The following is a 10053-nucleotide window of genomic DNA, read 5'->3' on the forward strand; positions in this document are numbered from 1 at the left end:
ACTCAGTGGTTAAGAGCACTGACTGCTCTTACAGAGGACCCAGGTTGATTCCCAGCACCTACACGGAGTCTAGCAAGTGTCCATAACTCCAGTTCCAGGGGATCCGATGCTCTCTTCTGGCCTTCCTGGGCATTGCATGACATGGGTGCACTTACATGAAGGCAATACGCTCATACACATAAAATAAAAATAATAAATAAATATTTTTTTAAAAACAAACGCAAACATCTTTTAAAAGTTGTATTTTATTTTAATCAGTTAAGAAAGCATTATTATATTTTTAATTAGTTAAGAAGTAACAATTAAGACTAAAACATCAATAAAACATTTAACATGCACATCAAAGACATACACAGCAGTTATAGCAGTTAATAGACAGCAACATCAGAAACATAGTGAGATTCACTCAGTAGTGAGTTGCAGTCAATATTGCAAAGAGGGAGAGCAAGAGTGAGCATGGAGAGAGAGAGAGAGAGAGAGAGAGAGAGAGAGAGAGAGAGAGGCGAAATGACAAAACCTGTTGACATGCCAATGTGAATGAAGGAAATTTCATGGGATGCCACTTCTAGACAATAAGTTATAGGAGAGAGAGAGAGAGAGAGAGAGAGAGAGAGAATGAATCACCAGGTAATGCTGGGAACAATTCTTTGTTTAACCTGAAACTTTTGGACCACAGCACAGCTTATTCTTGAGAAGTGGGCATCCCTGTAAAATGTGTGATGAATACAACTATGCTTCCAGGAATACAACTGGACTTTGGCAATGACAAAATGGAAAATTCAAAATGGGAGTGGCTGGTGACCAGCCTGGTCTATTTGATGGCTTAATGATCCTCCCTTCTCTTGTCTTTGTGAGAAATGAGGTGATGATATCATGATCAATAACAGTGTTTGAAGAGGAAGGATTTGCCCTCTTAATGAATTTTTTTCTAAAGGAAAAATAACATATTTAACTTGATAAGATTTATTAATAAGCAGTTATACTTATGTGTTCAACAAGAATCTGTAAAGCAACTATTTTATATGCAATACTGTGCTTAGAGATGGCTCTTTGCCTAGCAGGTCCCTTTGTCAGGAGTGGATGGCTGCCTCTTAATCTTCTCTTTTAAAGCAAAAGCTTGAATTTTTTCAACCTCAGTATTCTCCAGTCTTAAGGAACTCATTACTGAATCATTTTCCATCACATCATATTACCTAATTTTCTTCACAGTGTTTGTGTATGTTTGTGTGTGTGTTATGCATGTATGTGTATGCATGTGATGTGTGCACCTATGCATGAACATCTGTAGAGGTCAGAGATTGACATCCAGTGTCCTCCTCTATTAAGCTCTACCTTATTTTTTGAGACAGCATCTCTCACTGAACCTGAAACTCACGTCTTCAGATAGACTGGCTGGTCACTGAGCTCTGGAGATCTTCCTGTCTCTGCCTTCTAGCGCTGGGATTACAGGTACACATCTCTACTCCAGGCTTTTATGTGGGTGCTAGGGATCTGAAGCCAGGACCTCATACTTGTGCATCAAGTGCTTTTATCCACTGAGCCATCTCCCCAGCCCCTTCATAATGTTGTTGAGTACTGAAGTTGTCTGTTTTCTTCCCCTTTCTCTCTCTCCAACCCCCACCCCTTAGAATGCAAATTACAGGAAATAAAGCTGGTTTTATTCAACTTGCTTATTTTTATGTATCTAAGCAAATAGACACTCAAAATGTGCTTACTAAGTAAGTGGGACAATTGGAATATAAAGATATTGAAGCCAGGATTTATAGGACCAAGCAATGGATCAAAATTGGAAATGGCTTTCTAAGGATGGACATTGAAGGCCTAAATTTGCTGGGGGTCTCAGGGGAACAGAAAACTCACAATCCAAGGGACAATTTAGAGAACAATAAATGTTGTCATTAGAGGAATAGGAAAGCTACATACACTACAATGAGGATTTATATGATCCACAAACAAAACAAAACCGATAACCTGCATAAGATCAAGCCAAATGAAACATGAGAAAGCATGGGGGAGTGGATCATGAGGCCCCACCCCTAAGTGAGGAGCAATTGGCAACTGATGGCTGCTGGAGGAAGGAGAGTCAGTTTTCTTCCAGGCGGCAGTTGCTGTTCCCCTGTTCCAGTGGATGTTCCTACACTCATGCACATATAGGCAGCACTAAGTACACTCAGTGAGTTAAAAAAAGAGCACAGGAAGTTGGGAGGGAAAATAGGTGGGGGGTTTAGGAGGACTTGGAAGGGAAGGAGTAGAGGATGGATTTGATCCAGACACATTATATTCATTATGAAATTCTCAATCATTTTTTAATTAAGAAAGAATTATTTGGTTATTGAGGAGAAAGAAATGATGAGAACAGTGTTCAACAAAGTTCATCATAAAAGAAAAAAAGACTAAAATCTAGTCATAGTTCTCAAGTACACTCCTTCCTCAAATAAACCCTGGGTAGAAAACACAACCTAATACAGCAAAAGGCCTCAGCTTTCTTATGTCTCTCTCTTGTCTTTGCTAAAACAGGAAATGTAAGCAATCTCACCAATGATGAAGTAAGGATTCTATAATCAGGCATTGATTAATACAAAACCCAGTGAGGTAGATATTATGATTAATTCCCTTTTAGAGAACAAGAAATTGTGCTCCACAGAAGAAGTGACAGAATTCATGCTCAAATCTGGTACAGAGTTCTATTAACCACCACCTATAACACAGAAGTTTCAGGAATAAAACTTCATTTGTAAACTTATTGGAAGATGTTTACAACTTAAAAGAGGCAAAACCAGCCAGTGTACTAGTGCATATCACCCAGGACATGGAGGTAGAAGGATCTAGTTGAGAGTCAATTTCAACCACATAGTGAGTTTGAGGCTAGCTTGGGCTACATGCCTCATTGAAAAAAAGAAGACAAGGTAAAATCAGAGTAGGACATTTCTGGGCACCTCAGAGTAAAAGGAAAATGCTATAGTTATACTCTGGTCTGACAGCAGACAACTTAATTGGTGAAATATTAAGTACAAAGGTTTTAAGAATGAAGTGAGCTTGAATTTGAGTCACAATGAAACTAATTCCAGGGAGTTTGATCTTGAACACATTAGAAAGTGTCTCTGAGCCAAAGCTGCCTCATTTATAAAATGGATATGACTGATGGTCCTGAAATATAGTGAAAATTAAATAAGCTAGCAAAGGAAATCTGTCACTGTAGAAGACAGAACATCGGTTTTAGAACTGAATGGATATGGTGCCAACTTTAGCTGATCAGTATAGTAGCTGTATGGCCTTGGGCAGGATACATTAACTTTCTGAATACTGGTTTCTTTTTTAAAAGATATGAAATTTATTTTAAATTGTGTGTATGTGTACATGTCTGCGTGTATGTAGGTGCATGTAAGTGCAGGTGCCCTCACATGCCAGAAGTGTTTGATTCCCCTTGGAGCTGGAGTTACAGGCAGTTCTGAGTCACCCGACCTGAGTGTTGGGAACTCAGCTCGGGTCTTCTGCAAGAGCAGTACTGTCGCTTAACCACTGAATCATGTCTCATCTGCCAAATACTGGTTTCTTTATGTGCAGAAAATGAGATATAATATATAGGTCTATAGTGAAATCAATTAATTCATTCCTCACGTATCTTTTGTTTTGAGACAAGGTTTCACTGTGTAGCCCTGACTAGTCTAGCCTGGATGTAGACCAGGGTGACCTTGAACCCACAGAGATCCACCTGCCTCTGCCCCTGAACCCCTCTCAAGTGCCTGGATTAAAGGTAAACACCACCACACCTGGCCTTATGTATTTTAATGAATAATGTCCCCCTCCCCATCTTGTTTCTCCTGAAATTTTTGTTGAGGAAATTGAGTTGTTTGTTCTACCAGATTATGAATCTTTGAAATTATATCCCTTGTTTTCATCTGAGTCTATCCAAACTTAAACCAACTATGTAATAATCGTTATTCAGAGAACACACATATAAACCAGACCACGGGGCTAGAGAGATGGCTCAGTGGTTAAGAGCACTTGCTGCTCTTGCAGAAGACCATGGTTCAGTTCCCAACACCCACATGGTGGCTAAGAATTGTCTGAAACTCCAGCTCTAGGGGAAATGATGTCTTCTACTGGCCTCCAGGGGCACTGGACAGGTGGTATAATAACATGCAGGCAAAACATTCATACACATAAAGTAAAAATAAATAAATAAAAACTTACACTTTACTTTTCTCAGATATATGTGAAGATAGCATCACATTTATATGGAATATAGTGCTAATCAGGTGGCTTTTGTGTCTATTTCACATTACTGTATGTGTTTCGTATGTATGCCAAATATAGAACTGAAATTTTAAAATAAAAATATAAGATATAAAATGGGAAGGCTAGGAATGTAGCTCAGTTGGTAAAGTGCTTGTATAGCATGCATGAAGCCCTGGATTGGATCCCAGGCACTGCATAAAGCCAGGTATGCATGTAGACACAGCCATTGAGTTTATGTGTCAGCACCGTTGTCATGTCCAGGAAACACAGTTTCACTGCAGTTATCCACTACCTCTAGCTCTTGCAATCTTTCCAACCCCCCCCCCCTTGGAATTATCCCTGAGCCTTAGCAGGATGTATGTTACAGCCAAACAAAATTTCAGCACTGCTGAAGGACAGGGGTCACGAAGTTCTACCCCAGCTGAGAAGCTATTGGCAACTGATGGCTGCTCAGAGAGGAGAAATCAGTTTTCTTCAAGGAGGCAACCTCTGAGAAGCTACCCATGCTCCAGCAGATGGTTCTACACCTGCACATGCAGGCGGTGCTTAGACTCAGTGGATGAGAGAGAGAGAGAGAGAGAGAGAGAGAGAGAGAGAACATGAAGTTGGGAGGGAAAAATGATGGAGGGTATAGGGAAAGAATTGGCAAGGAGGGGAGGGAAAATGCAAGGTGATTTTGATTAAAACACATTATATGCACATATGGAATTCTTAATTTAAAAAAAGGATGGGTTGGTCATGCCTGTAATCCCAAGACTCAGGAAGCAGAAGTGGGAGGACAAGGTCATCTTCAGTCATGTAGGGCTTTTGAGGCCAGCTTGGACTATAAGAGACCCTGTGTTAAAATAGCAACAACAAAAACATGATGAAAAGATTTACACAACAGATATAAAATAAAACAAATAGAAACGTTAAAACAGAGAAGAAGCCACGCCTGATGGCACAGGCCTATAATCCCAGACACTCAGGAAGAGGATACAAGAGGACTACCATTTCAAGGCCTGAATGGACCACACACTGTGGGTATTACTATATATTTTTTAAAGTATCTGTTAAGGAATGGAGAGATGGCTCAGTGGTTAAGAACACTGGTCGTTTGTGCAGAAGACCCTGGTTCAAATCCCAGCATCCACATGGCAGCTAACAACCATCTGTAACTCCAGTTCCAGGTGATCCAACCCCCTCTTGTGTCCTCCACAGGCATTGAACTTACATACATGCAGGCATAACACTCGTACACATAAAATAAAAATAAATAAAAAAATTTGAAAAAAGTATCTGTTAACACTGGGAAAGGTGCACGATTAATCTTAATTTTTTGTTGAAAATGTTTATTTTAGAAATTAGAAAATCAATTTGTCTAACTCTTGCTACAAATGGTGGTTGTAAGTGATATAGTATTCAATCTGACTTTCCCTAGGAAGTTTTGTAATGATCATACCTCCCGTAGGAGGAGAAATCTTTTGGTAACTGTCTTATTTAGACAGTCTCATAGTACACTGCTGAAAAGAGAATTTTCTGAATGCACATGAAATAAACAGAATTAATGCTCCTGGGAAAATTTGATCAAGAAAGAGCCACCAAGAAAAATGAATAAATTACAAGTCAATGCCAAGGTTCACTGAAAGACCATTCTTCCCTTGTCAGTCATGTAGGCAGCTCTCAATTTATAAGCCAGTAAGTTCACTAAAACTATAAGCAGTCATTAATTGCAGGGCATTTTTTTGTTCAAGTTATAATGCCTTTCTATATATTTTGGCACATTATCCTACACAACCTTGTGCAAATATATAAAATAACAGAGTATTTTGCATACATTTAAAATAATTTTCTAATAAAACCAGCCTAAATTTTGATACATGTAGATAGGGTATTTATTGATTTATTTTTCAGTGATTAGGACTTGTAACCTTAATAGGTATCGTTATCATGATCTAAATCATTTTGAAAAGGAGATTTACAAAGAAGCAAATTGTGTTTGTTTTTAATAAATACTTCCTCCAAACAAAATAGTGACAGCTCTAAGATTAACAAAGCTATAATTACTATCAAATCATCAAAGTTCTTCGCACATGTGCAAGAAACCATGTGTATGTTAAAAGTGAAAATGACGACTATTAGGGGAGACAGACAAACCTAACTGTAAGGCACAATGGCATGTAAGGCAAATAAAGGTACAGTGGACATTTTAATAGCATCTAGAAGAAATATATACTGAGATGAGTTAGGGCTACCTTAAAGTGCACTAAACTGGGACTTCAAAAATGCTTATATGCGGCCTATGGCTAGATTACAATGAATTCTTCACTGATCACTAATAAAATTACCAAAATGACAGTGTGGAAAGGTTTTCCTTTCAATGGAATGTATCTTGGTTCTCTTATGTGGGACTCTGAAAACAAGTGCAAGAGGATGCAGGCTGTGTAAGGAAGAGAGTATATATTTTGTTTACCACTCATCCCCTGGAGCTTAACACTATTCCTAGGATACAGTAGGCAGTTCACAAGTTTTGCTCAATAAATGAAGGGAGAAACAGCATCTGAGTTTGCCTTTGCAGAATGAGAAAGATCCGACAGATTCTATTCAGTAAATAATGTATTAGGATCTACTGCTGAATAACAAGTTACACCCCAAAGGTAGCAGTTTAAAATAATATCCAAGAGGTGGTGAGATGGCTCAGCAGTTAAGAGCACTGGCTGCTCTTGCAGAGGACAGGGGTTCAGTTCCCAGCACCTATATCAGGGCTAACAGTCATCTGTAACAACAGTTCCAAGGAATCCAACGCCCTCTTCTGACTTCCGCCAGCATTTCAAGACATGGAAACACTTACACAGATGTAGTCACTACATACATACATAAAAATAAATATCTTAAAAGAATATCCATGTATTATAGCAGAGTTTCAATGGGCCAAGATGCCACACATGCTGAGACGGATGCTCTGGCTCAGGGTTTCTTTCTCACAAGGCTGCCATCATCTCTCATTGAACCTGGAGCCCACTATTTCAGTTAGACTGGCTAGCCAGTAAGCCCCCAGGACCCATACCTGTCTGCCTCCTCCAGCTCCATGATTATAGGCATGTGATGCTGAGAGATTCTAGGGAATCAAACTCAGGTCCTCATAATTGCACAGCAAGCACTTTAGTGACTGAACTATCTCCTCAGACCCAACAATTTTGAGCTGAACATAGGTTAGAAGTTCTGATCTAAGTAGACTAAAATTGACCATCATAAAAAAAATCCTTCAAATATGCAGAGGAGCCTGAAAAGAAAGCTTGTAGGGCCAATCGGGCTTGGGATGTGAAAAAGTACATCAAGTTTTGGATTTTGAATTGGCTGTTACTAAACAGTTTATGGCAGGCAGTCACTTTCAGTTTAGTTGTAAATTCACTCATTTGCACAATGAAAGGAGGGAAAAAGTATTGTGCCATATTCACAGCAGTATTTACTAGATGAACAGCACCAGCACCACTCAGGAATTTTTGACTCTTGGGGGAAATGGACCTAAGTTGGTTGCTTAGGTAAATTGACATCACATGAAACCTCTCTTCAAATACCTATGTTTATACCCACAAAAGCTACTCTCAGCCTTAAACAGAGAAGTCTCTCTTTGCAGTGAATGGAGATAATAGCAAAGACCCATGGATGCAGAAGAGACTCAGAATGATGGACAGTTGAGGGCTCAGCCCTAGCTAGATAAGACTTTTACACCATGCACTTAAGGATCAGGGAACATTGCAGAAGAGGGGGCAGAAAGAAGGTAAGAGAATAAAGACGAGAGAGGGACTGAAAGCTACCATCCTGTAAGCAGGATACAGACACAGGAACCACAAACTCATAGAAGCTGTTCATATCAGCACAGGGTCCACAAAAGTTGGGTCTCCCAACAGTTAGATAAGGAGGTAGAAGGGAGCCACGGGGCCCTACCACATACTACTGATCTGTTGGCAATCAACAGATTCTGGGAGAGGGGAAGGGATGGTATCAAATTGTGTGTCCAGTGGTGAGTTCATCAGGCTCTGGTGGTTTGTTCCAAATTCAGAATCACACGGACGACCATGATTAAACCCTGTGGGAAAGTAGAAAACAAAACTAATAAATAGAGGAAAGAAATTAAGAGAGGCCTGGTAAGGGCAGGGGGGAACAGGAAGAGTCAGAGGGGGACCCAAAAATACGTAGTGTACGTGTGTGAAATAACAAAATTTAACTAATGAAGAGAATTTCAAATTCTCAAGTTGAGCCCTTAACCTACTGGCAACTCCCAAAGTTGGGACTTGGCTATCACCAATGCTGTTATAAGCCTCCCAGGAATTGTGATGCACCACTCAAGTTTGGAAACTACCATGGTGGATGAGCTACAAAATCCCTGAAAACTCTCAAATTATATAGTTTAACTTGTAATTATACACTTTGATAAGTTAAAATATAAAAAGAAACCCAGTAGGCTTAGAAACATGCTTGATTTCTTAAATCCAAATGAAAAAGGATTTAAAAAAATCCATTTTTCCTAATATCCTCCCACACAATCCTAATGGAATTCTTTACATCCAATTCTGTACCAGGTTGGCCACTTTTAACTAAGAAAATTCTTATGTGATATGCATATGGGTGTGTTCCTATGTGCGTAAGTGAATGCGGGGGAACATGTATGCATGTGTGTGCTCATGAGTTTGGAGACATGCACAAATTGGACATCAAATGTCTTTCTTGATTGCTTTGCCTTTTATCGAGACAGGGTCTCTTGTTGAACTCCTGAATTCACAGATTTTTGCTGAGGTAACTAGCCAGCTTGTCCCAGGGAAACTCTGTTTCTGCCTTCCAAGTGCTGGGATTGCAGGCAGCTGCCATCCGGCCCAACTTTTGTGACTTATGTGGGTTCCGCGATCTGAACATCAGTCTGCCCACTTCTGTGCCAAACACTTTATCCACTGAGCCATCTCCCCAGACCATGAAAAGTAAATTCTTGGACACAAAGTCAGGTCGAACAGCAAAAACCTATTTCAAGTTGTTGTGAACTGTTATTCTCTATGACCTAAATTATTTTATGACTGTAATCAAAGTACTGAGGATGAAACTTTTTATATTAAAGCAATAGATCTCTTACTTCATTGAAAATGGGGTCAAGGGCCTGAGGATGTAGGTCAGTTGGCAGGGTGCTTGCCTTGCATACATGAAGTCCTGACCTGAGTTCAGTCCCAGGACTACATAAAACCAGCTGTGTTGGCGTTTGCTTGTAATCCCCGTGCACAGAATGTGGAGGCAGGAAGATCAGAACTCAAGGTTATCTTGGGCTACACAGAAAGAGTAGCATGGACTGCATGAGACACCCTGTCTTTAAAAAAGAAATGAGGGGACCTCTCTCTGCTTCCCTGGGCCTGTACCACTGGCTAACTCTCCTAGCCTGCACTACTATCCTCAGGCCTCTTGGGGTAAGTCTACAGCGCAGCTCTCCGCGCTGGGACTCCCTAAGCCACATTCACCCTTCCTTCCCCCCGCCTCGCCGTTCTATACTCCTAGTTTGAGCCCTGCGCCACTCCTAGTCTTGGGGCCCCAGACACCTGGGGAACCAATACTGTTTCCTGATCCTTCTCACACAGAGCAACTCAGTCCCTTTTCTTGGGCTCCAGGAGCACCGCTTCTGGTCCTGACCCCGCCCTCACCTCTCTCTGCTTCCCTGGGCCTGCACCACCGGATAACTCTCCTAGCCTGCACTACTATCCTAAGGCCTCTTGGGGTAAGTCTACAGCACAGCTCTCCCCGCAGGGACTCCCTAAGCCTCATTCACCCTTCCACCCCACCCCCCACCCCCCTGCC

Source organism: Nannospalax galili, unplaced genomic scaffold (assembly GCF_000622305.1).
Source record: "Nannospalax galili isolate Female #2095 unplaced genomic scaffold, S.galili_v1.0 scaffold1773, whole genome shotgun sequence".
NCBI lineage: Eukaryota > Metazoa > Chordata > Mammalia > Rodentia > Spalacidae > Nannospalax > Nannospalax galili.